The 26620-nt window shown below is 36.3% G+C and overlaps 1 protein-coding gene and 1 long non-coding RNA gene across 3 annotated transcripts in view; both read right to left on the bottom strand.

The window, feature by feature from the left end:
* LOC135571261 (unconventional myosin-XV-like) overlaps window positions 1–19255 on the bottom strand; it is a 117825-nt gene extending 98570 nt beyond the window's left edge. Inside the window, exon 1 of the mRNA XM_065017042.1 lies at window positions 19228–19255. The gene's annotated coding sequence lies outside the window, so the exon portion shown is untranslated. The remainder of the gene's footprint in view (window positions 1–19227) is intronic.
* A 1655-nt stretch (window positions 19256–20910) lies between these two features.
* On the bottom strand, window positions 20911–23630 carry LOC135571259 (uncharacterized). 2 transcript variants are annotated; one of them, XR_010463696.1, is made up of 3 exons: window positions 23575–23630; window positions 21631–21712; window positions 20911–20990 (listed from the first exon to the last, which is right to left on the bottom strand). It is a non-coding gene; the product is annotated as an uncharacterized LOC135571259 (long non-coding RNA). The 2 variants fall into 2 exon arrangements; XR_010463697.1 differs by lacking the exon at window positions 20911–20990 and adding an exon at window positions 21225–21325.
* Between the last annotated feature and the right edge of the window lie 2990 nt (window positions 23631–26620).

Raw genomic sequence — 26620 nt, 5'->3', positions numbered from 1 at the left:
ATATAACTAGGCTGTCTGTATTTCTATATTTCCAATATAACTAGGCTGTCTATATTTCCAATATAACTAGGCTGTCTGTATTTCCAATATAACTAGGCTGTCTGTATTTCTATATTTCCAATATAACTAGGCTGTCTGTATTTCTGTATTTCCAATATAACTAGTCTGTCTGTATTTCCAATATAACTAGGCTGTCTGTATTTCTGTATTTCCAATATAACTAGGCTGTCTGTATTTCTATATTTCCAATATAACTAGGCTGTCTGTATTTCTGTATTTCCAATATAACTAGGCTGTCTGTATTTCCAATATAACTAGGCTGTCTGTATTTCTGTATTTCCAATATAACTAGGCTGTCTGTATTTCTGTATTTCCAATATAACTAGGCTGTCTGTATTTCCAATATAACTAGGCTGTCTGTATTTCCAATATAACTAGGCTGTCTGTATTTCCAATATAACTAGGCTGTCTGTATTTCTGTATTTCCAATATAACTAGGCTGTCTATATTTCCAATATAACTAGGCTGTCTGTATTTCTATATTTCCAATATAACTAGGCTGTCTGTATTTCTGTATTTCCAATATAACTAGGCTGTCTGTATTTCTGTATTTCCAATATAACTAGGCTGTCTGTATGTCTGTATTTCCAATATAACTAGGCTGTCTGTATTTCTGTATTTCCAATATAACTAGGCTGTCTGTATTTCCAATATAACTAGGCTGTCTGTATTTCCAATATAACTAGGTCTGTATTTCTGTATTTCCAATATAACTAGGCTGTCTGTATTTCCAATATAACTAGGCTGTCTATATTTCCAATATAACTAGGCTGTCTATATTTCTGTATTTCCAATATAACTAGGCTGTCTGTATTTCCAATATAACTAGGCTGTCTGTATTTCCAATATAACTTGTCTGTATTTCCAATATAACTAGGCTGTCTGTATTTCAATATAATATAACTAGGCTGTCTGTATTTCCAATATAACTAGGCTGTCTGTATTTCCAATATAACTAGGCTGTCTGTATTTCCAATATAACTAGGCTGTCTGTATTTCTATATTTCCAATATAACTAGGCTGTCTATATTTCCAATATAACTAGGCTGTCTGTATTTCCAATATAACTAGGCTGTCTGTATTTCTGTATTTCCAATATAACTAGGCTGTCTGTATTTCCAATATAACTAGGCTGTCTGTATTTCCAATATAACTAGGCTGTCTGTATTTCTGTATTTCCAATATAACTAGGCTGTCTGTATTTCTGTATTTCCAATATAACTAGGCTGTCTGTATTTCTGTATTTCCAATATAACTAGGCTGTCTGTATTTCCAATATAACTAGGCTGTCTGTATTTCTGTATTTCCAATATAACTAGGCTGTCTGTATTTCTGTATTTCCAATATATTGTCTGTATTTCCAATATAACTAGGCTGTCTGTATTTCCAATATAACTAGGCTGTCTATATTTCCAATATAACTAGGCTGTCTGTATTTCCAATATAACTAGGCTGTCTGTATTTCTGTATTTCCAATATAACTAGGCTGTCTATATTTCCAATATAACTAGGCTGTCTGTATTTCTATATTTCCAATATAACTAGGCTGTCTGTATTTCTATATTTCCAATATAACTAGGCTGTCTATATTTCCAATATAACTAGGCTGTCTGTATTTCTATATTTCCAATATAACTAGGCTGTCTATATTTCCAATATAACTAGGCTGTCTGTATTTCCAATATAACTAGGCTGTCTGTATTTCCAATATAACTAGGCTGTCTATATTTCCAATATAACTAGGCTGTCTGTAATTCCAATATAACTAGGCTGTCTGTATTTCTATATTTCCAATATAACTAGGCTGTCTGCATTTCTATATTTCCAATATAACTAGGCTGTCTGTATTTCTGTATTTCCAATATAACTAGGCTGTCTGTATTTCTATTTTTCCAATATAACTAGGCTGTCTGTATTTCCAATATAACTAGGCTGTCTATATTTCCAATATAACTAGGCTGTCTATATTTCCAATATAACTAGGCTGTCTGTATTTCTATATTTCAATATAACTAGGCTGTCTGTATTTCTATATTTCCAATATAACTAGGCTGTCTGTATTTCTATATTTCCAATATAACTAGGCTGTCTATATTTCCAATATAACTAGGCTGTCTGTATTTCCAATATAACTAGGCTGTCTGTATTTCCAATATAACTAGGCTGTCTGTATTTCCAATATAACTATGCTGTCTGTATTTCTGTATTTCCAATATAACTAGGCTGTCTATATTTCCAATATAACTAGGCTGTCTGTATTTCCAATATAACTATGCTGTCTGTATTTCTGTATTTCCAATATAACTAGGCTGTCTATATTTCCAATATAACTAGGCTGTCTGTATTTCCAATATAACTAGGCTGTCTGTATTTCTGTATTTCCAATATAACTAGGCTGTCTGTATTTCCAATATAACTAGGCTGTCTGTATTTCTGTATTTCCAATATAACTAGGCTGTCTGTATTTCCAATATAACTAGGCTGTCTGTATTTCTGTATTTCCAATATAACTAGGCTGTCTATATTTCCAATATAACTAGGCTGTCTGTATTTCTATATTTCCAATATAACTAGGCTGTCTATATTTCCAATATAACTAGGCTGTCTGTATTTCCAATATAACTAGGTCTGTATTTCTGTATTTCCAATATAACTAGGCTGTCTATATTTCCAATATAACTAGGCTGTCTGTATTTCTATATTTCCAATATAACTAGGCTGTCTGTATTTCTATATTTCCAATATAACTAGGCTGTCTGTATTTCTATATTTCCAATATAACTAGGCTGTCTGTATTTCTGTATTTCCAATATAACTAGGCTGTCTGTATTTCTATATTTCCAATATAACTAGGCTGTCTGTATTTCCAATATAACTAGGCTGTCTATATTTCCAATATAACTAGGCTGTCTATATTTCCAATATAACTAGGCTGTCTGTATTTCTATATTTCCAATATAACTAGGCTGTCTGTATTTCTATATTTCCAATATAACTAGGCTGTCTGTATTTCTATATTTCCAATATAACTAGGCTGTCTATATTTCCAATATAACTAGGCTGTCTGTATTTCCAATATAACTAGGCTGTCTGTATTTCCAATATAACTAGGCTGTCTGTATTTCTGTATATAACTATAACTGGCTGTATTTCTGTATTTCCAATATAACTAGGCTGTCTGTATTTCCAATATAACTAGGCTGTCTGTATTTCCAATATAACTAGGCTGTCTGTATTTCTGTATTTCCAATATAACTAGGCTGTCTATATTTCCAATATAACTAGGCTGTCTGTATTTCCAATATAACTAGGCTGTCTGTATTTCTGTATTTCCAATATAACTAGGCTGTCTGTATTTCCAATATAACTAGGCTGTCTGTATTTCCAATATAACTAGGCTGTCTGTATTTCCAATATAACTAGGCTGTCTGTATTTCCAATATAACTAGGCTGTCTGTATTTCCAATATAACTAGGCTGTCTGTATTTCCAATATAACTAGGCTGTCTGTATTTCCAATATAACTAGGCTGTCTGTATTTCTGTATTTCCAATATAACTAGGCTGTCTGTATTTCTATATTTCCAATATAACTAGGCTGTCTGTATTTCCAATATAACTAGGCTGTCTGTATTTCTGTATTTCCAATATAACTAGGCTGTCTGTATTTCTGTATTTCCAATATAACTAGGCTGTCTGTATTTCTATATTTCCAATATAACTAGGCTGTCTGTATTTCCAATATAACTAGGCTGTCTGTATTTCCAATATAACTAGGCTGTCTGTATTTCCAATATAACTAGGCTGTCTATATTTCCAATATAACTAGGCTGTCTATATTTCTGTATTTCCAATATAACTAGGCTGTCTGTATTTCCAATATAACTAGGCTGTCTGTATTTCCAATATAACTAGGCTGTCTGTATTGTATTTCCAATATAACTAGGCTCTGTATTTCCAATATAACTAGGCTGTCTGTATTTCTATATTTCCAATATAACTAGGCTGTCTGTATTTCCAATATAACTAGGCTGTCTGTATTTCCAATATAACTAGGCTGTCTGTATTTCTATATTTCCAATATAACTAGGCTGTCTGTATTTCTGTATTTCCAATATAACTAGGCTGTCTGTATTTCTGTATTTCCAATATAACTAGGCTGTCTGTATTTCCAATATAACTAGGCTGTCTGTATTTCCAATATAACTAGGCTGTCTGTATTTCTATATTTCCAATATAACTAGGCTGTCTGTATTTCCAATATAACTAGGCTGTCTGTATTTCCAATATAACTAGGCTGTCTGTATTTCTGTATTTCCAATATAACTAGGCTGTCTGTATTTCCAATATAACTAGGCTGTCTGTATTTCTATATTTCCAATATAACTAGGCTGTCTGTATTTCTGTATTTCCAATATAACTAGGCTGTCTGTATTTCTGTATTTCCAATATAACTAGGCTGTCTGTATTTCTGTATTTCCAATATAACTAGGCTGTCTGTATTTCTGTATTTCCAATATAACTAGGCTGTCTGTATTTCCAATATAACTAGGCTGTCTGTATTTCTGTATTTCCAATATAACTAGGCTGTCTGTATTTCTGTATTTCCAATATAACTAGGCTGTCTGTATTTCCAATATAACTAGGCTGTCTGTATTTCCAATATAACTAGGCTGTCTGTATTTCCAATATAACTAGGCTGTCTGTATTTCTGTATTTCCAATATAACTAGGCTGTCTGTATTTCCAATATAACTAGGCTGTCTGTATTTCTATATTTCCAATATAACTAGGCTGTCTGTATTTCTATATTTCCAATATAACTAGGCTGTCTATATTTCCAATATAACTAGGCTGTCTGTATTTCTGTATTTCCAATATAACTAGGCTGTCTGTATTTCCAATATAACTAGGCTGTCTGTATTTCCAATATAACTAGGCTGTCTGTATTTCCAATATAACTAGGCTGTCTATATTTCCAATATAACTAGGCTGTCTGTATTTCCAATATAACTAGGCTGTCTGTATTTCTGTATTTCCAATATAACTAGGCTGTCTGTATTTCTATATTTCCAATATAACTAGGCTGTCTGTATTTCTGTATTTCCAATATAACTAGGCTGTCTGTATTTCTGTATTTCCAATATAACTAGGCTGTCTGTATTTCCAATATAACTAGGCTGTCTATATTTCCAATATAACTAGGCTGTCTGTATTTCCAATATAACTAGGCTGTCTGTATTTCTATATTTCCAATATAACTAGGCTGTCTGTATTTCTGTATTTCCAATATAACTAGGCTGTCTGTATTTCTATATTTCCAATATAACTAGGCTGTCTGTATTTCCAATATAACTAGGCTGTCTGTATTTCCAATATAACTAGGCTGTCTGTATTTCCAATATAACTAGGCTGTCTGTATTTCCAATATAACTAGGCTGTCTGTATTTCTGTATTTCCAATATAACTAGGCTGTCTGTATTTCCAATATAACTAGGCTGTCTGTATTTCCAATATAACTAGGCTGTCTGTATTTCTGTATTTCCAATATAACTAGGCTGTCTGTATTTCCAATATAACTAGGCTGTCTGTATTTCTGTATTTCCAATATAACTAGGCTGTCTGTATTTCCAATATAACTAGGCTGTCTGTATTTCTGTATTTCAATATAACTAGGCTGTCTATATTTCCAATATAACTAGGCTGTCTGTATTTCTATATTTCCAATATAACTAGGCTGTCTATATTTCCAATATAACTAGGCTGTCTATATTTCCAATATAACTAGGCTGTCTGTATTTCCAATATAACTAGGCTGTCTGTATTTCCAATATAACTAGGCTGTCTGTATTTCCAATATAACTAGGCTGTCTGTATTTCCAATATAACTAGGCTGTCTGTATTTCTATATTTCCAATATAACTAGGCTGTCTGTATTTCTATATTTCCAATATAACTAGGCTGTCTGTATTTCTATATTTCCAATATAACTAGGCTGTCTGTATTTCTGTATTTCCAATATAACTAGGCTGTCTGTATTTCCAATATAAACTAGGCTGTCTGTATTTCCAATATAACTAGGCTGTCTTTTCTATATTTCCAATATAACTAGGCTGTCTGTATTTCTGTATTTCCAATATAACTAGGCTGTCTGTATTTCTGTATTTCCAATATAACTAGGCTGTCTGTATTTCTGTATTTCCAATATAACTAGGCTGTCTGTATTTCTATATTTCCAATATAACTAGGCTGTCTGTATTTCCAATATAACTAGGCTGTCTGTATTTCCAATATAACTAGGCTGTTTCTGTATTTCCAATATAACTAGGCTGTCTGTATTTCCAATATAACTAGGCTGTCTGATTTCTATTTTCCAATATAACTAGGCTGTCTGTATTTCTATATTTCCAATATAACTAGGCTGTCTGTATTTTTCCAATATAACTAGGCTGTCTGTTTCTGTATTTCCAATATAACTAGGCTGTCTGTATTTCCAATATAACTAGGCTGTCTGTATTTCCAATATAACTAGGCTGTCTGTATTTCTGTATTTCCAATATAACTAGGCTGTCTGTATTTCCAATATAACTAGGCTGTCTGTATTTCCAATATAACTAGGCTGTCTGTATTTCCAATATAACTAGGCTGTCTCTGTATTTCCAATATAACTAGGCTGTCTGTATTTCCAATATAACTAGGCTGTATTTCTGTATTTCCAATATAACTAGGCTGTCTGTATTTCCAATATAACTAGGCTGTCTGTATTTCTGTATTTCCAATATAACTAGGCTGTCTGTTTCCAATATAACTAGGCTGTCTGTATTTCCAATATAACTAGGCTGTCTGTATTTCCAATATAACTAGGCTGTCTGTATTTCCAATATAACTAGGCTGTCTGTATTTCCAATATAACTAGGCTGTCTATTTATTTTCCAATATAACTAGGCTGTCTGTATTTCCAATATAACTAGGCTGTCTGTATTTCTATATTTCCAATATAACTAGGCTGTCTGTATTTCCAATATAACTAGTGTCTGTATTTCTGTATTTCCAATATAACTAGGCTGTCTGTATTTCTGTATTTCCAATATAACTAGGCTGTATTTCTGTATTTCCAATATAACTAGGCTGTCTGTATTTCCAATATAACTAGGCTGTCTGTATTTCTGTATTTCCAATATAACTAGGCTGTCTATATTTCCAATATAACTAGGCTGTCTGTATTTCTATATTTCCAATATAACTAGGCTGTCTGTATTTCCAATATAACTAGGCTGTCTGTATTTCTGTATTTCCAATATAACTAGGCTGTCTGTATTTCTGTATTTCCAATATAACTAGGCTGTCTGTATTTCTGTATTTCCAATATAACTAGGCTGTCTGTATTTCCAATATAACTAGGCTGTCTGTATTTCTGTATTTCCAATATAACTAGGCTGTCTATATTTCCAATATAACTAGGCTGTCTGTATTTCCAATATAACTAGGCTGTCTGTATTTCTATATTTCCAATATAACTAGGCTGTCTGGATTTCTATATTTCCAATATAACTAGGCTGTCTGTATTTCTGTATTTCCAATATAACTAGGCTGTCTATTTCTATTTCCAATATAACTAGGCTGTCTGTATTTCCAATATAACTAGGCTGTCTGTATTTCCAATATATTTGTCAATATAACTAGGCTGTCTATATTTCCAATATAACTAGGCTGTCTATATTTCCAATATAACTAGGCTGTCTGTATTTCTATATTTCCAATATAACTAGGCTGTCTGTATTTCTATAACTAGGCTGTCTGTATTTCCAATATAACTAGGCTGTCTGTATTTCCAATATAACTAGGCTGTCTGTATTTCTGTATTTTCCAATATAACTAGGCTGTCTGTATTTCCAATATAACTAGGCTGTCTGTATTTCCAATATAACTAGGCTGTCTGTATTTCCAATATAACTAGGCTGTCTGTATTTCCAATATAACTAGGCTGTCTATTTCTATTTTCCAATATAACTAGGCTGTCTGTATTTCCAATATAACTAGGCTGTCTGTATTTCTATATTTCCAATATAACTAGGCTTTCTGTATTTCCAATATAACTAGGCTGTCTGTATTTCTATATTTCCAATATAACTAGGCTGTCTGTATTTCCTGCCAATATAACTAGGGGGTCTGAGATTTCCAATCATAACTAGGCTGTCTGTATTTCCAATATAACTAGGCTGTCTGTATTTCTATATTTCAATATAACTAGGCTGTCTGTATTTCCAATATAACTAGGCTGTCTATATTTCTGTATTTCCAATATAACTAGGCTGTCTGTATTTCTATTTCCAATATAACTAGGCTGTCTGTATTTCCAATATAACTGGAGGCTGTCTGTATTTCCAATATAACTAGGCTGTCTGTATTTCTATATTTCCAATATAACTAGGCTGTCTAGATTTCCAATATAACTAGGCTGTCTATATTTCCAATATAACTAGGCTGTCTGTATTTCCAATATAACTAGGCTGTCTGTATTTCCAATATATTGTCTGTATTTCAATATAACTAGGTCTGTCTATATTTCCAATATAACTAGGCTGTCTGTATTTCTGTATTTCCAATATAACTAGGCTGTCTGTATTTCCAATATAACTAGGCTGTCTAACTTTCTGTATTTCCAATATAACTAGGCTGTCTGTATTTCTATATTTCTGTCTGTATTTCAATATAAATATAGGCTGTCTGTATTTCCAATATAACTAGGCTGTCTGTATTTCTGTATTTCCAATATAACTAGGCTGTCTGTATTTCCAATAAACTAGGCTGTCTGTATTTCTGTGCAATATAACTAGGCTGTCTGTATTTCTATATTTCCAATATAACTAGGCTGTCTATATTTCTAATATTTCTGTATTTCCAATATAACTAGGCTGTCTGTATTTCTATATTTCCAATATAACTAGGCTTCTGTATTTCCAATATAACTAGGCTGTCTGTATTTCTGTATTTCCATAACTAGGCTGTCTGTATTTCTGTATTTCAATATAACTAGGCTGTCTGTATTTCCAATATAACTAGGCTGTCTGTATTTTTCCAATATAACTAGGCTGTCTGTATTTCTGTATTTCCAATATAACTAGGCTGTCTGTATTTCCAATATAACTAGGCTGTCTGTATTTCCAATATAACTAGGCTGTCTGTATTTCCAATATAACTAGGCTGTCTGTATTTCCAATATAACTAGGCTGTCTATGTAGCTAGTATTTCTGTATTTCCAATATAAATCAGGCTGTCTGTATTTCCAATATAACTAGGCTGTCTGTATTTCTGTATTTCCAATATAACTAGTTGTATGTATTTCCAATATAACTAGGCTGTCTGTATTTCCAATATAACTAGGCTGTCTGTATTTCCAATATAACTAGGCTGTCTATATTTCCAATATAACTAGGCTGTCTAAATTTCCAATATAACTAGGCTGTCTGTATTTCTGTATTTCCAATATAACTAGGCTGTCTATAACTAGTATTTCCAATATAACTAGGCTGTCTGTATTTCCAATATAACTAGGCTGTCTGTATTTCTGTATTTCCAATATAACTAGGCTGTCTGTATTTCTATATTTCCAATATAACTAGGCTGTCTGTATTTCCAATATAACTAGGTTTGTCTGTATTTCTATATTTCCAATATAACTAGGCTGTCTGTATTTCCAATATAACTAGGCTGTCTGTATTTCCAATATAACTAGGCTGTCTGTATTTCCAATATAACTAGGCTGTCTGTATTTCCAATATAACTAGGCTGTCTGTATTTCCAATATAACTAGGCTGTCTGTATTTCCAATATAACTAGGCTGTCTGTATTTCCAATATAACTAGGCTGTCTGTATTTCTATATTTCCAATATAACTAGGCTGTCTGTATTTCCAATATAACTAGGCTGTCTATATTTCCAATATAACTAGGCTGTCTGTATTTCTGTCTGTATTTCAATATAACTAGGCTGTCTGTATTTCTATATTTCCAATATAACTAGGCTGTCTGTATTTCTAATATTTAGGCTGTCAATATAACTAGGCTGTCTGTATTTCTATATTTCCAATATAACTAGGCTGTCTGTATTTCTATATTTCCAATATAACTAGGCTGTCTGTATTTCTATATTTCCAATATAACTAGGCTGTCTGTATTTCCAATATAACTAGGCTGTCTGTATGTCTATATTTCCAATATAACTAGGCTGTCTGTATTTCCAATATAACTAGGCTGTCTGTATGTCTATATTTCCAATATAACTAGGCTGTCTGTATTTCCAATATAACTAGGCTGTCTGTATTTCTATATTTCCAATATAACTAGGCTGTCTGTATTTCCAATATAACTAGGCTGTCTGTATTTCTGTATTTCCAATATAACTAGGCTGTCTGTATTTCCAATATAACTAGGCTGTCTGTATTTCTATATTTCCAATATAACTAGGCTGTCTGTATTTCCAATATAACTAGGCTGTCTGTATTTCTATATTTCCAATATAACTAGGCTGTCTGTATTTCTATATTTCCAATATAACTAGGCTGTCTATATTTCCAATATAACTAGGCTGTCTGTATTTCCAATATAACTAGGCTGTCTGTATTTCCAATATAACTAGGCTGTCTGTATTTCTGTATTTCCAATATAACTAGGCTGTCTGTATTTCCAATATAACTATGCTGTCTATATTTCCAATATAACTAGGCTGTCTACATTTCCAATATAACTAGGCTGTCTGTATTTCCAATATAACTAGGCTGTCTGTATTTCTGTGTTTCCAATATAACTAGGCTGTCTGTATTTCCAATATAACTAGGCTGTCTGTATTTCCAATATAACTAGGCTGTCTTTATTTCCAATATAACTAGGCTGTCTGTATTTCCAATATAACTAGGCTGTCTGTATTTCTATATTTCCAATATAACTAGGCTGTCTATATTTCCAATATAACTAGGCTGTCTGTATTTCCAATATAACTAGGCTGTCTGTATTTCTGTATTTCCAATATAACTAGGCTGTCTGTATTTCCAATATAACTAGGCTGTCTGTATTTCCAATATAACTAGGCTGTCTGTATTTCTGTATTTCCAATATAACTAGGCTGTCTGTATTTCTGTATTTCCAATATAACTAGGCTGTCTGTATTTCTGTATTTCCAATATAACTAGGCTGTCTGTATTTCCAATATAACTAGGCTGTCTATATTTCCAATATAACTAGGCTGTCTGTATTTCCAATATAACTAGGCTGTCTGTATTTCTGTATTTCCAATATAACTAGGCTGTCTGTATTTCCAATATAACTAGGCTGTCTGTATTTCTATATTTCCAATATAACTAGGCTGTCTATATTTCCAATATAACTAGGCTGTCTGTATTTCTATATTTCCAATATAACTAGGCTGTCTATATTTCCAATATAACTAGGCTGTCTGTATTTCCAATATAACTAGGCTGTCTGTATTTCCAATATAACTAGGCTGTCTGTATTTCCAATATAACTAGGCTGTCTGTATTTCCAATATAACTAGGCTGTCTGTATTTCTATATTTCCAATATAACTAGGCTGTCTGCATTTCTATATTTCCAATATAACTAGGCTGTCTGTATTTCTGTATTTCCAATATAACTAGGCTGTCTGTATTTCTATATTTCCAATATAACTAGGCTGTCTGTATTTCCAATATAACTAGGCTGTCTGTATTTCTGTATTTCCAATATAACTAGGCTGTCTATATTTCCAATATAACTAGGCTGTCTGTATTTCTATATTTCCAATATAACTAGGCTGTCTGTATTTCTATATTTCCAATATAACTAGGCTGTCTGTATTTCTATATTTCCAATATAACTAGGCTGTCTATATTTCCAATATAACTAGGCTGTCTGTATTTCCAATATAACTAGGCTGTCTGTATTTCCAATATAACTAGGCTGTCTGTATTTCCAATATAACTATGCTGTCTGTATTTCTGTATTTCCAATATAACTAGGCTGTCTATATTTCCAATATAACTAGGCTGTCTGTATTTCCAATATAACTAGGCTGTCTGTATTTCTGTATTTCCAATATAACTAGGCTGTCTGTATTTCTATAACTTTCTGTAATATAACTAGGCTGTCTATTTCTGTATTTCCAATATAACTAGGCTGTCTGTATTTCCAATATAACTAGGCTGTCTATATTTCCAATATAACTAGGCTGTCTGTATTTCCAATATAACTAGGCTGTCTGTATTTCTGTATTTCCAATATAACTAGGCTGTCTGTATTTCCAATATAACTAGGCTGTCTGTATTTCCAATATAACTAGGCTGTCTGTATTTCTGTATTTCCAATATAACTAGGCTGTCTGTATTTCTATATTTCCAATATAACTAGGCTGTCTGTATTTCCAATATAACTAGGCTGTCTATTTCCAATATTTCTATATTTCCAATATAACTAGGCTGTCTGTATATTTCCAATATAACTAGGCTGTCTGTATTTCCAATATAACTAGGCTGTCTGTATTTCCAATATAACTAGGCTGTCTGTATTTCCAATATAACTAGGCTGTCTGTATTTCCAATATAACTAGGCTGTCTGTATTTCTATATTTCCAATATAACTAGGCTGTCTGCATTTCTATATTTCCAATATAACTAGGCTGTCTGTATTTCTGTATTTCCAATATAACTAGGCTGTCTGTATTTCTGTATTTCCAATATAACTAGGCTGTCTGTATTTCCAATATAACTAGGCTGTCTATATTTCCAATATAACTAGGCTGTCTGTATTTCCAATATAACTAGGCTGTCTGTATTTCTGTATTTCCAATATAACTAGGCTGTCTGTATTTCTATATTTCAATATAACTAGGCTGTCTGTATTTCTATATTTCCAATATAACTAGGCTGTCTATATTTTCAATATAACTAGGCTGTCTGTATTTCTATAACTAGGCTGTCTATATTTCCAATATAACTAGGCTGTCTGTATTTCCAATATAACTAGGCTGTCTGTATTTCTGTATTTCCAATATAACTAGGCTGTCTATATTTCCAATATAACTAGGCTGTCTGTATTTCTATAATAATAACTAGGCTGTCTGTATTTCTGTATTTCCAATATAACTAGGCTGTCTATATTTCCAATATAACTAGGCTGTCTGTATTTCTGTATTTCAATATAACTAGGCTGTCTGTATTTCTATATTTCCATATAACTAGGCTGTCTGTATTTCCAATATAACTAGGCTGTCTGTATTTCTGTATTTCCAATATAACTAGGCTGTCTGTATTTCTATATTTCCAATATAACTAGGCTGTCTGTATTTCCAATATAACTAGGCTGTCTGTATTTCCAATATAACTAGGCTGTCTGTATTTCCAATATAACTAGGCTGTCTGTATTTCTATATTTCCAATATAACTAGGCTGTCTGTATTTCTGTATTTCCAATATAACTAGGCTGTCTGTATTTCCAATATAACTAGGCTGTCTGTATTTCCAATATAACTAGGCTGTCTGTATTTCCAATATAACTAGGCTGTCTGTATTTCCAATATAACTAGGCTGTCTGTATTTCTATATTTCCAATATAACTAGGCTGTCTATATTTCCAATATAACTAGGCTGTCTGTATTTCCAATATAACTAGGCTGTCTGTATTTCTGTATTTCCAATATAACTAGGCTGTCTGTATTTCCAATATAACTAGGCTGTCTGTATTTCCAATATAACTAGGCTGTCTGTATTTCTGTATTTCCAATATAACTAGGCTGTCTGTATTTCTGTATTTCCAATATAACTAGGCTGTCTGTATTTCTGTATTTCCAATATAACTAGGCTGTCTGTATTTCCAATATAACTAGGCTGTCTGTATTTCTGTATTTCCAATATAACTAGGCTGTCTGTATTTCTGTATTTCCAATATAACTAGGCTGTCTGTATTTCCAATATAACTAGGCTGTCTATATTTCCAATATAACTAGGCTGTCTGTATTTCCAATATAACTAGGCTGTCTGTATTTCTGTATTTCCAATATAACTAGGCTGTCTATATTTCCAATATAACTAGGCTGTCTGTATTTCTATATTTCCAATATAACTAGGCTGTCTATATTTCCAATATAACTAGGCTGTCTGTATTTCTATATTTCCAATATAACTAGGCTGTCTATATTTCCAATATAACTAGGCTGTCTGTATTTCCAATATAACTAGGCTGTCTGTATTTCCAATATAACTAGGCTGTCTATATTTCCAATATAACTAGGCTGTCTGTATTTCCAATATAACTAGGCTGTCTGTATTTCTATATTTCCAATATAACTAGGCTGTCTGCATTTCTATATTTCCAATATAACTAGGCTGTCTGTATTTCTGTATTTCCAATATAACTAGGCTGTCTGTATTTCTATATTTCCAATATAACTAGGCTGTCTGTATTTCCAATATAACTAGGCTGTCTATATTTCCAATATAACTAGGCTGTCTATATTTCCAATATAACTAGGCTGTCTGTATTTCTATATTTCCAATATAACTAGGCTGTCTGTATTTCTATATTTCCAATATAACTAGGCTGTCTGTATTTCTATATTTCCAATATAACTAGGCTGTCTATATTTCCAATATAACTAGGCTGTCTGTATTTCCAATATAACTAGGCTGTCTGTATTTCCAATATAACTAGGCTGTCTGTATTTCCAATATAACTATGCTGTCTGTATTTCTGTATTTCCAATATAACTAGGCTGTCTATATTTCCAATATAACTAGGCTGTCTGTATTTCCAATATAACTATGCTGTCTGTATTTCTGTATTTCCAATATAACTAGGCTGTCTGTATTTCTATATTTCCAATATAACTAGGCTGTCTATATTTCCAATATAACTAGGCTGTCTGTATTTCCAATATAACTAGGCTGTCTATATTTCCAATATAACTAGGCTGTCTGTATTTCCAATATAACTAGGCTGTCTGTATTTCTGTATTTCCAATATAACTAGGCTGTCTGTATTTCCAATATAACTAGGCTGTCTGTATTTCTGTATTTCCAATATAACTAGGCTGTCTATATTTCCAATATAACTAGGCTGTCTGTATTTCTATATTTCCAATATAACTAGGCTGTCTATATTTCCAATATAACTAGGCTGTCTGTATTTCTATATTTCCAATATAACTAGGCTGTCTATATTTCCAATATAACTAGGCTGTCTGTATTTCCAATATAACTAGGCTGTCTGTATTTCCAATATAACTAGGCTGTCTATATTTCCAATATAACTAGGCTGTCTGTATTTCCAATATAACTAGGCTGTCTGTATTTCTATATTTCCAATATAACTAGGCTGTCTGCATTTCTATATTTCCAATATAACTAGGCTGTCTGTATTTCTGTATTTCCAATATAACTAGGCTGTCTGTATTTCTATATTTCCAATATAACTAGGCTGTCTGTATTTCCAATATAACTAGGCTGTCTATATTTCCAATATAACTAGGCTGTCTATATTTCCAATATAACTAGGCTGTCTGTATTTCTATATTTCCAATATAACTAGGCTGTCTGTATTTCTATATTTCCAATATAACTAGGCTGTCTGTATTTCTATATTTCCAATATAACTAGGCTGTCTATATTTCCAATATAACTAGGCTGTCTGTATTTCCAATATAACTAGGCTGTCTGTATTTCCAATATAACTAGGCTGTCTGTATTTCCAATATAACTATGCTGTCTGTATTTCTGTATTTCCAATATAACTAGGCTGTCTATATTTCCAATATAACTAGGCTGTCTGTATTTCCAATATAACTATGCTGTCTGTATTTCTGTATTTCCAATATAACTAGGCTGTCTATATTTCCAATATAACTAGGCTGTCTGTATTTCCAATATAACTAGGCTGTCTGTATTTCTGTATTTCCAATATAACTAGGCTGTCTGTATTTCCAATATAACTAGGCTGTCTGTATTTCCAATATAACTAGGCTGTCTGTATTTCCAATATAACTAGGCTGTCTGTATTTCCAATATAACTAGGCTGTCTGTATTTCCAATATAACTAGGCTGTCTGTATTTCCAATATAACTAGGCTGTCTGTATTTCCAATATAACTAGGCTGTCTGTATTTCTATATTTCCAATATAACTATGCTGTCTGTATTTCCAATATAACTATGCTGTCTGTATTTCTGTATTTCCAATATAACTAGGCTGTCTGTATTTCTGTATTTCCAATATAACTAGGCTGTCTGTATTTCTATATTTCCAATATAACTAGGCTGTCTGTATTTCCAATATAACTAGGCTGTCTGTATTTCCAATATAACTAGGCTGTCTGTATTTCCAATATAACTAGGCTGTCTGTATTTCTATATTTCCAATATAACTAGGCTGTCTGTATTTCTATATTTCCAATATAACTAGGCTGTCTGTATTTCTATATTTCCAATATAACTAGGCTGTCTATATTTCCAATATAACTAGGCTGTCTGTATTTCCAATATAACTAGGCTGTCTGTATTTCCAATATAACTAGGCTGTCTGTATTTCCAATATAACTAGGCTGTCTGTATTTCTGTATTTCCAATATAACTAGGCTGTCTGTATTTCTATATTTCCAATATAACTAGGCTGTCTGTATTTCCAATATAACTAGGCTGTCTGTATTTCCAATATAACTAGGCTGTCTATATTTCCAATATAACTAGGCTGTCTGTATTTCCAATATAACTAGGCTGTCTGTATTTCTGTATTTCCAATATAACTAGGCTGTCTGTATTTCCAATATAACTAGGCTGTCTGTATTTCTGTATTTCCAATATAACTAGGCTGTCTGTATTTCCAATATAACTAGGCTGTCTGTATTTCCAATATAACTAGGCTGTCTGTATTTCCAATATAACTAGGCTGTCTATATTTCCAATATAACTAGGCTGTCTGTATTTCCAATATAACTAGGCTGTCTGTATTTCTGTATTTCCAATATAACTAGGCTGTCTGTATTTCCAATATAACTAGGCTGTCTGTATTTCTGTATTTCCAATATAACTAGGCTGTCTATATTTCCAATATAACTAGGCTGTCTGTATTTCTATATTTCCAATATAACTAGGCTGTCTATATTTCCAATATAACTAGGCTGTCTGTATTTCTATATTTCCAATATAACTAGGCTGTCTATATTTCCAATATAACTAGGCTGTCTGTATTTCCAATATAACTAGGCTGTCTGTATTTCCAATATAACTAGGCTGTCTATATTTCCAATATAACTAGGCTGTCTGTATTTCCAATATAACTAGGCTGTCTGTATTTCTATATTTCCAATATAACTAGGCTGTCTGCATTTCTATATTTCCAATATAACTAGGCTGTCTGTATTTCTGTATTTCCAATATAACTAGGCTGTCTGTATTTCTATATTTCCAATATAACTAGGCTGTCTGTATTTTCAATATAACTAGGCTGTCTATATTTCCAATATAACTAGGCTGTCTATATTTCCAATATAACTAGGCTGTCTGTATTTCTATATTTCCAATATAACTAGGCTGTCTGTATTTCTATATTTCCAATATAACTAGGCTGTCTGTATTTCTATATTTCCAATATAACTAGGCTGTCTATATTTCCAATATAACTAGGCTGTCTGTATTTCCAATATAACTAGGCTGTCTGTATTTCCAATATAACTAGGCTGTCTGTATTTCCAATATAACTATGCTGTCTGTATTTCTGTATTTCCAATATAACTAGGCTGTCTATATTTCCAATATAACTAGGCTGTCTGTATTTCCAATATAACTATGCTGTCTGTATTTCTGTATTTCCAATATAACTAGGCTGTCTATATTTCCAATATAACTAGGCTGTCTGTATTTCCAATATAACTAGGCTGTCTGTATTTCTGTATTTCCAATATAACTAGGCTGTCTGTATTTCCAATATAACTAGGCTGTCTGTATTTCCAATATAACTAGGCTGTCTGTATTTCCAATATAACTAGGCTGTCTGTATTTCCAATATAACTAGGCTGTCTGTATTTCCAATATAACTAGGCTGTCTGTATTTCCAATATAACTAGGCTGTCTGTATTTCCAATATAACTAGGCTGTCTGTATTTCTATATTTCCAATATAACTATGCTGTCTGTATTTCCAATATAACTATGCTGTCTGTATTTCTGTATTTCCAATATAACTAGGCTGTCTTTATTTCTGTATTTCCAATATAACTAGGCTGTCTGTATTTCTATATTTCCAATATAACTAGGCTGTCTGTATTTCCAATATAACTAGGCTGTCTGTATTTCCAATATAACTAGGCTGTCTGTATTTCCAATATAACTAGGCTGTCTGTATTTCTATATTTCCAATATAACTATATAGAATGAAATAGAATGTACAGGGAGAGAGAATTGAATTGAATGAACCAGAATGTACAGGGAGAGAGAATTGAATAGAATAGATAGAATGAAATAGAATGTACAGGGAGAGAGAATTGAATTGAATAGAATGAAATAGAACGTACAGGGAGAGAGAATTGAATTGAATGAACCAGAATGTACAGGGATAGAGAATTGAATTGAATAGAATGTACAGGGAGAGAGAATTGAATTGAATGAACCAGAATGTACAGGGAGAGAGATCTGAATTGAATAGAATGAAATAGAATGTACAGGGAGAGAGAACTGAATTGAATAGAATGAAATAGAATGTACAGGGAGAGAGAATTAAATTGAATAGAATGAAATAGAATGTACAGGGAGAGAGAATTGAATTGAATGAACCAGAATGTACAGGGAGAGAGAATTGAATTGAATAGAATGAAATAGAATGTACAGGGAGAGATAATTGAATTGAATAACCAGAGTGAAATAGAATGTAATTGAATGAGAGGTGTGTTATTGAATGAGTTGTGCGTACCTGAAGGGGATGAGAGGTGTGTTTACCCTGAAGTAGAGTTGTGAGTAGTGGCTGAAGGGAATGAGAGGTGTGTTTACCCTGAAGTAGAGTTGTGCGTAGTGGCTGAAGGGAATGAGAGGTGTGTTACCCTGAAGTAGAGTTGTGCGTAGCGGCTGAAGGGAATGAGAGGTGTGTTACCCTGAAGTAGAGTTGTGCGTAGCGGCTGAAGGGAATGAGAGGTGTGTTACCCTGAAGTAGAGTTGTGCGTAGCGGCTGAAGGGGATGAGAGGTGTGTTATCCTGAAGTAGAGTTGTGCGTAGCGGCTGAAGGGAATGAGAGGTGTGTTTACCCTGAAGTAGAGTTGTGCGTAGTGGCTGAAGGGAATGAGAGGTGTGTTTACCCTGAAGTAGAGTTGTGCGTAGTGGCTGAAGGGAATGAGAGGTGTGTTTACCCTGAAGTAGAGTTGTGCGTAGAGGCTGAAGGGAATGAGAGGTGTGTTTACCCTGAAGTAGAGTTGTGCGTAGCGGCTGAAGGGAATGAGAGGTGTGTTACCCTGAAGTAGAGTTGTGCGTAGCGGCTGAAGGGAATGAGAGGTGTGTTACCCTGAAGTAGAGTTGTGCGTAGCGGCTGAAGGAATGAGAGGTGTGTTACCCTGAAGTAGAGTTGTGCGTAGCGGCTGAAGGGAATGAGAGGTGTGTTACCCTGAAGTAGAGTTGTGCGTAGCGGCTGAAGGGAATGAGAGGTGTGTTACCCTGAAGTAGAGTTGTGCGTAGCGGCTGAAGGGAATGAGAGGTGTGTTACCCTGAAGTAGAGTTGTGCGTAGCGGCTGAAGGGAATGAGAGGTGTGTTACCCTGAAGTAGAGTTGTGCGTAGCGGCTGAAGGGAATGAGAGGTGTGTTACCCTGAAGTAGAGTTGTGCGTAGCGGCTGAAGGGAATGAGAGGTGTGTTACCCTGAAGTAGAGTTGTGCGTAGTGGCTGAAGGGAATGAGAGGTGTGTTACCCTGAAGTAGAGTTGTGCGTAGTGGCTGAAAGGAATGAGAGGTGTGTTTACCCTGAAGTAGAGTTGTGCGTAGCGGCTGAAGGGAATGAGAGGTGTGTTACCCTGAAGTAGAGTTGTGCGTAGCGGCTGAAGGGAATGAGAGGTGTGTTACCCTGAAGTAGAGTTGTGCGTAGCGGCTGAAGGGAATGAGAGGTGTGTTTACCCTGAAGTAGAGTTGTGCGTAGCGGCTGAAGGGAATGAGAGGTGTGTTACCCTGAAGTAGAGTTGTGCGTAGCGGCTGAAGGGAATGAGAGGTGTGTTTACCCTGAAGTAGAGTTGTGCGTAGCGGCTGAAGGGAATGAGAGGTGTGTTACCCTGAAGTAGAGTTGTGCGTAGCGGCTGAAGGGAATGAGAGGTGTGTTACCCTGAAGTAGAGTTGTGCGTAGCGGCTGAAGGGAATGAGAGGTGTGTTACCCTGAAGTAGAGTTGTGCGTAGCGGCTGAAGGGAATGAGAGGTGTGTTTACCCTGAAGTAGAGTTGTGCGTAGCGGCTGAAGGGAATGAGAGGTGTGTTACCCTGAAGTAGAGTTGTGCGTAGCGGCTGAAGGAATGAGAGGTGTGTTACCCTGAAGTAGAGTTGTGCGTACGGCTGAAGGGGATGAGAGGTGTGTTACCCTGAAGTAGAGTTGTGCGTAGCGGCTGAAGGGAATGAGAGGTGTGTTACCCTGAAGTAGAGTTGTGCGTAGCAGGGAATGAGAGGTGTGTTACCCTGAAGTAGAGTTGTGCTAGCACTGAAGGGGATGGAGCTGTGTTTACCCTGAAGTAGAGTTGTGCACAGAGAAGGGAATGAGAGCTGTGTTTACCCTGAGCTAGAGTTGTGCACTCTGAGGGAATGAGAGCTGTCTGCCCTGAAGTAGAGTTGTGCGTGAGCTGAAGGGGTAGTCGCTAGACACGGCAGAGTCAGCTGGTTCTGCTCCTGGATGTGTGGTGCCTGGACCAGAGCTAGACACTCAGAATGGAGCTCTCTGCCACCTAGACACACAGAGAGACGTGAGGAGCTGGACCAGAGCTAGACACTCAGAATGGAGCTCTCTGCCACCTAGACACACAGAGAGACGTGAGGAGCTGGACCAGAGCTAGACACTCAGAATGGAGCTCTCTGCCACCTAGACACACAGAGAGACGTGAGGAGCTGGACCAGAGCTAGACACTCAGAATGGAGCTCTCTGCCACCTAGACACACAGAGAGACGTGAGGAGCTGGACCAGAGCTAGACACTCAGAATGGAGCTCTCTGCCACCTAGACACACAGAGAGACGTGAGGAGCTGGACCAGAGCTAGACACTCAGAATGGAGCTCTCTGCCACCTAGACACACAGAGAGACGTGAGGAGCTGGACCAGAGCTAGAAAACTCAGAATGGAGCTCTCTGCCACCTAGACACACAGAGAGACATGAGGAGCTGGACCAGAGCTAGACAAACAGAATGGAGCTCTCTGCCACCTAGACACACAGAGAGACATGAGGAGTTGGACCAGAGCTACACAAAGAGAGACGTGAGGCGCTGGACCAGAGCTAGACAGAGAGATGTGAGGAACTGGACCAGAGCTAGACAGAGAGACGTGAGGAACTGGACCAGAGACAGTCAGCATGTAACATGCACACACACTAACCTGATGCAGCCTGCAGTAAAGAGCCAAGCTCGGCAGGGATCACCAGGTGTGTGACGTTAACCACCTCTCTCTTCGTCAGCTCCTACACACACACACACACACACACACACACACACACACACACACACACACACACACACACACAGCAAGATATAAGAGATGCCTCCCTCCTCCTCTATTTCCCTCCTCCTCTCCCCCTCCTCTCCATCTCCCTCCTCCTCTACTCACCATCTCCCTCCTCCTCTCCTCTCCCTCTCCAAATCCCTCCTCCTCTCCCCCTCCTCCATCTACTCCCATCTCCCTCCTCCTCCCCCTCCTCTCCTCTACTCACCATCTCCCTCCTCCTCTCCCCCTCCTCTCCATCTCCCTCCTCCTCTCCCCCTCCTCTCCTCTACTCACCATCTCCCTCCTCCTCTCCCCCTCCTCTCCTCTACTCACCATCTCCCTCCTCCTCTCCCCTCCTCTCCTCTACTCACCATCTCCCTCCTCCTGTCCCCCTCCTCTCCTCTACTAACCATCTCCCTCCTCCTCTCCCCCTCCTCTCCTCTCCATCTCCCTCCTCTCCTCTACTCTCCATTTCCCTCCTCCTCTCCTCTACTCACCATTTCCCTCCTCCTCTCCCCCTCCTCTCCTCTCCTCTCCTCTCCATCTCCCTCCTCCATCTCCCCCTCCTCTCCTCTACTCACCATCTCCCTCCTCCTCCCTCTCCTTTCCTCATATAATTTCCTACTCCATTTCTTTCCTCCTCTCCTCTACTCCCCATCTCCTCCTCTACTCTCCATCTTCCTCCTCCTCTACTCACCATCTCCTCCTCTCCCTCTTCTACTCACCATCTCCCTCCTCCTATCCCTCCTCCTCTACTCACCATCACCCTCCTCTTCCTCCCCCTCTCCTCACCATCTCCCTCCTCCTATCCCTCCTCTACTCTCCATCTCCCTCCTCCTATCCCTCCTCCCATACTCACCATCACCCTCCTCTTCCTCCCCCTCTTCTCACCATCTCCCTCATCCTCTAATCACCATTTTCCCCTCCTCTACTCACCATCTCCCTCCTCCTCCCTCTCTTTTCCTCATATAATTTCCTACTCCCTTTCTTTCCTCCTCTCCTCTACTCACCATCTCCTCCTCTCCCTCCTCCTCTACATCTCCTTCCTCCTCTACTCACCATTTTCCACCTCCTCTACTCTCCATCTCCATCCTCCTATCCCTCCTCCTCTACTCACCATCACCCTCCTCTTCCTCCTCCTCTACTCTCCATCCCCCTCCTCCTCTACTCACCATTTCCTTCTCCCCTACTCACCATTTTACTCCTCCTCTACTCACCATCGCCCTCCTCTTCCTCCTCCTCTACTCACCATCGCCCTCCTCTTCCTCCTCCTCTACTCACCATCGCCCTCCTCTTCCTCCTCCTCTACTCTCCATCCCCCTCCTCCTCTACTCACCATTTCCTTCTCCTCTACTCTCCATCTCCCTCCTCCTATCCCTCCTCCTCTACTCACCATCACCCTCCTCTTCCTCCCCCTCTTCTCACCATCTCCTCCTCCTCCTCCCTCTCCTTTCCTCATATAATTTCCTACTCCCTTTCTTTCCTCCTCTCCTCTACTCACCATCTCCTCCTCTACTTTCCATCTCCCTCCTCCTCTACTCACCATCTCCTCCTCTCCCTCCTCTACTCACCATCTCCCTCCTCCTATCCCTCCTCCTCTACTCACCATTGCCCTCCTCTTCCTCCCCCTTTCCTCACCATCTCCCTCCTCCTCCCTCTCCTTTCCTCCTCCCTTTCTTTCCTCCTCTCCTCTACTCACCATCTCCTCCTCTCCCTCCTCTACTCACCATCTCCCTCCACCTCCTCTTCCTCCTCCTCTCCTCACCTCCTCTCTCCTCCTCCCTCTCCTTTCCTCATATTATTTCCTACTCCCTTTCGTTCCTCCTCTCCTCTCCTCACCTCCTCTCTCCTCCTCCTCTCCTCCTCTGCTTTCCTGCGGGCCTCCAGCTTCATCTACAACAGAATAAAACATTACTAACCCTAACTAGAACAGGTCATTACTAACCCTAACTAGAACAGGTCATTATTAACCCTAACTAGAACAGGTCAGGTTTACTAACCCTAACTAGAACAGGTCATTATGAACCCTAACTAGAACAGGTCATTACTAACCCTAACTAGAACAGGTCATTATTAACCCTAACTAGAACAGGTCATTATTAACCCTAACTAGAACAGGTCATTACTAACCCTAACTAGAACAGGTCATTATTAACCCTAACTAGAACAGGTCATTATTAACCCTAACTAGAACAGGTCATTATTAACCCTAACTAGAACAGGTCATTATTAACCCTAACTAGAACAGGTCATTATTAACCCTAACTAGAACAGGTCATTACTAACCCTAACTAGAACAGGTCATTATTAACCTAACTAGAACAGGTCATTATTAACCCTAACTAGAACAGGTCATTATTAACCCTAACTAGAACAGGTCATTATTAACCCTAACTAGAACAGGTCATTATTAACCCTAACTAGAACAGGTCATTATTAACCCTAACTAGAACAGGTCATTATTAACCCTAACTAGAACAGGTCATTATTAACCCTAACTAGAACAGGTCATTATTAACCCTAACTAGAACAGGTCATTATTAACCCTAACTAGAACAGGTCATTATTAACCCTAACTAGAACAGGTCATTACTAACCCTAACTAGAACAGGTCATTATTAACCCTAACTAGAACAGGTCAGGTTTACTAACCCTAACTAGAACAGGTCAGGTTTACTAACCCTAACTAGAACAGGTCATTACTAACCCTACCTAGAACAGGTCATTATTAACCCTAACTAGAACAGGTCATTACTAACCCTAACTAGAACAGGTCATTACTAACCCTAACTAGAACAGGTCATTATTAACCCTAACTAGAACAGGTCATTATTAACCCTAACTAGAACAGGTCAGGTTTACTAACCCTAACTAGAACAGGTCAGGTTTACTAACCCTAACTAGAACAGGTCATTACTAACCCTAACTAGAACAGGTCATTATTAACCCTAACTAGAACAGGTCATTATTAACCCTAACTAGAACAGGTCATTATTAACCCTAACTAGAACAGGTCATTATTAACCCTAACTAGAACAGGTCATTATTAACCCTAACTAGAACAGGTCATTATTAACCCTAACTAGAACAGGTCATTATTAACCCTAACTAGAACAGGTCATTATTAACCCTAACTAGAACAGGTCATTATTAACCCTAACTAGAACAGGTCATTACTAACCCTAACTAGAACAGGTCAGGTTTAGTAACCCTAACTAGAACAGGTCATTACTAACCCTAACTAGAACAGGTCATTATTAACCCTAACTAGAACAGGTCATTATTAACCCTAACTAGAACAGGTCATTATTAACCCTAACTAGAACAGGTCAGGTTTACTAACCCTAACTAGAACAGGTCATTATTAACCCTAACTAGAACAGGTCATTATTAACCCTAACTAGAACAGGTCATTACTAACCCTAACTAGAACAGGTCATTACTAACCCTAACTAGAACAGGTCATTATTAACCCTAACTAGAACAGGTCATTATTAACCCTAACTAGAACAGGTCATTATTAACCCTAACTAGAACAGGTCATTATTAACCCTAACTAGAACAGGTCATTATTAACCCTAACTAGAACAGGTCATTACTAACCCTAACTAGAACAGGTCATTATTAACCCTAACTAGAACAGGTCATTATTAACCCTAACTAGAACAGGTCATTATTAACCCTAACTAGAACAGGTCATTACTAACCCTAACTAGAACAGGTCATTATTAACCCTAACTAGAACAGGTCATTATTAACCCTAACTAGAACAGGTCATTATTAACCCTAACTAGAACAGGTCATTATTAACCCTAACTAGAACAGGTCATTATTAACCCTAACTAGAACAGGTCATTACTAACCCTAACTAGAACAGGTCATTACTAACCCTAACTAGAACAGGTCATTATTAACCCTAACTAGAACAGGTCATTATTAACCCTAACTAGAACAGGTCATTATTAACCCTAACTAGAACAGGTCATTATTAACCCTAACTAGAACAGGTCATTATTAACCCTAACTAGAACAGGTCATTATTAACCCTAACTAGAACAGGTCATTATTAACCCTAACTAGAACAGGTCATTATTAACCCTAACTAGAACAGGTCATTACTAACCCTAACTAGAACAGGTCATTATTAACCCTAACTAGAACAGGTCATTATTAACCCTAACTAGAACAGGTCATTATTAACCCTAACTAGAACAGGTCATTAACTAACCTAACTAGAACAGGTCATTAGTAACCCTAACTAGAACAGGTCATTATTAACCCTAACTAGAACAGGTCATTATTAACCCTAACTAGAACAGGTCATTATTAACCCTAACTAGAACAGGTCATTACTAACCCTAACTAGAACAGGTCATTACTAACCCTAACTAGAACAGGTCATTATTAACCCTAACTAGAACAGGTCATTATTAACCCTAACTAGAACAGGTCATTATTAACCCTAACTAGAACAGGTCATTATTAACCCTAACTAGAACAGGTCATTATTAACCCTAACTAGAACAGGTCATTATTAACCCTAACTAGAACAGGTCATTATTAACCCTAACTAGAACAGGTCATTATTAACCCTAACTAGAACAGGTCATTACTAACCCTAACTAGAACAGGTCATTATTAACCCTAACTAGAACAGGTCAGGTTTACTAACCCTAACTAGAACAGGTCATTATTAACCCTAACTAGAACAGGTCATTACTAACCCTAACTAGAACAGGTCATTATTAACCCTAACTAGAACAGGTCATTACTAACCCTAACTAGAACAGGTCATTACTAACCCTAACTAGAACAGGTCATTATTAACCCTAACTAGAACAGGTCATTATTAACCCTAACTAGAACAGGTCATTATTAACCCTAA

The sequence above is a fragment of the Oncorhynchus nerka genome, unplaced genomic scaffold (assembly GCF_034236695.1).
Source record: "Oncorhynchus nerka isolate Pitt River unplaced genomic scaffold, Oner_Uvic_2.0 unplaced_scaffold_475, whole genome shotgun sequence".
NCBI lineage: Eukaryota > Metazoa > Chordata > Actinopteri > Salmoniformes > Salmonidae > Oncorhynchus > Oncorhynchus nerka.
This window is presented reverse-complemented; position numbering and strand designations above follow the sequence as displayed.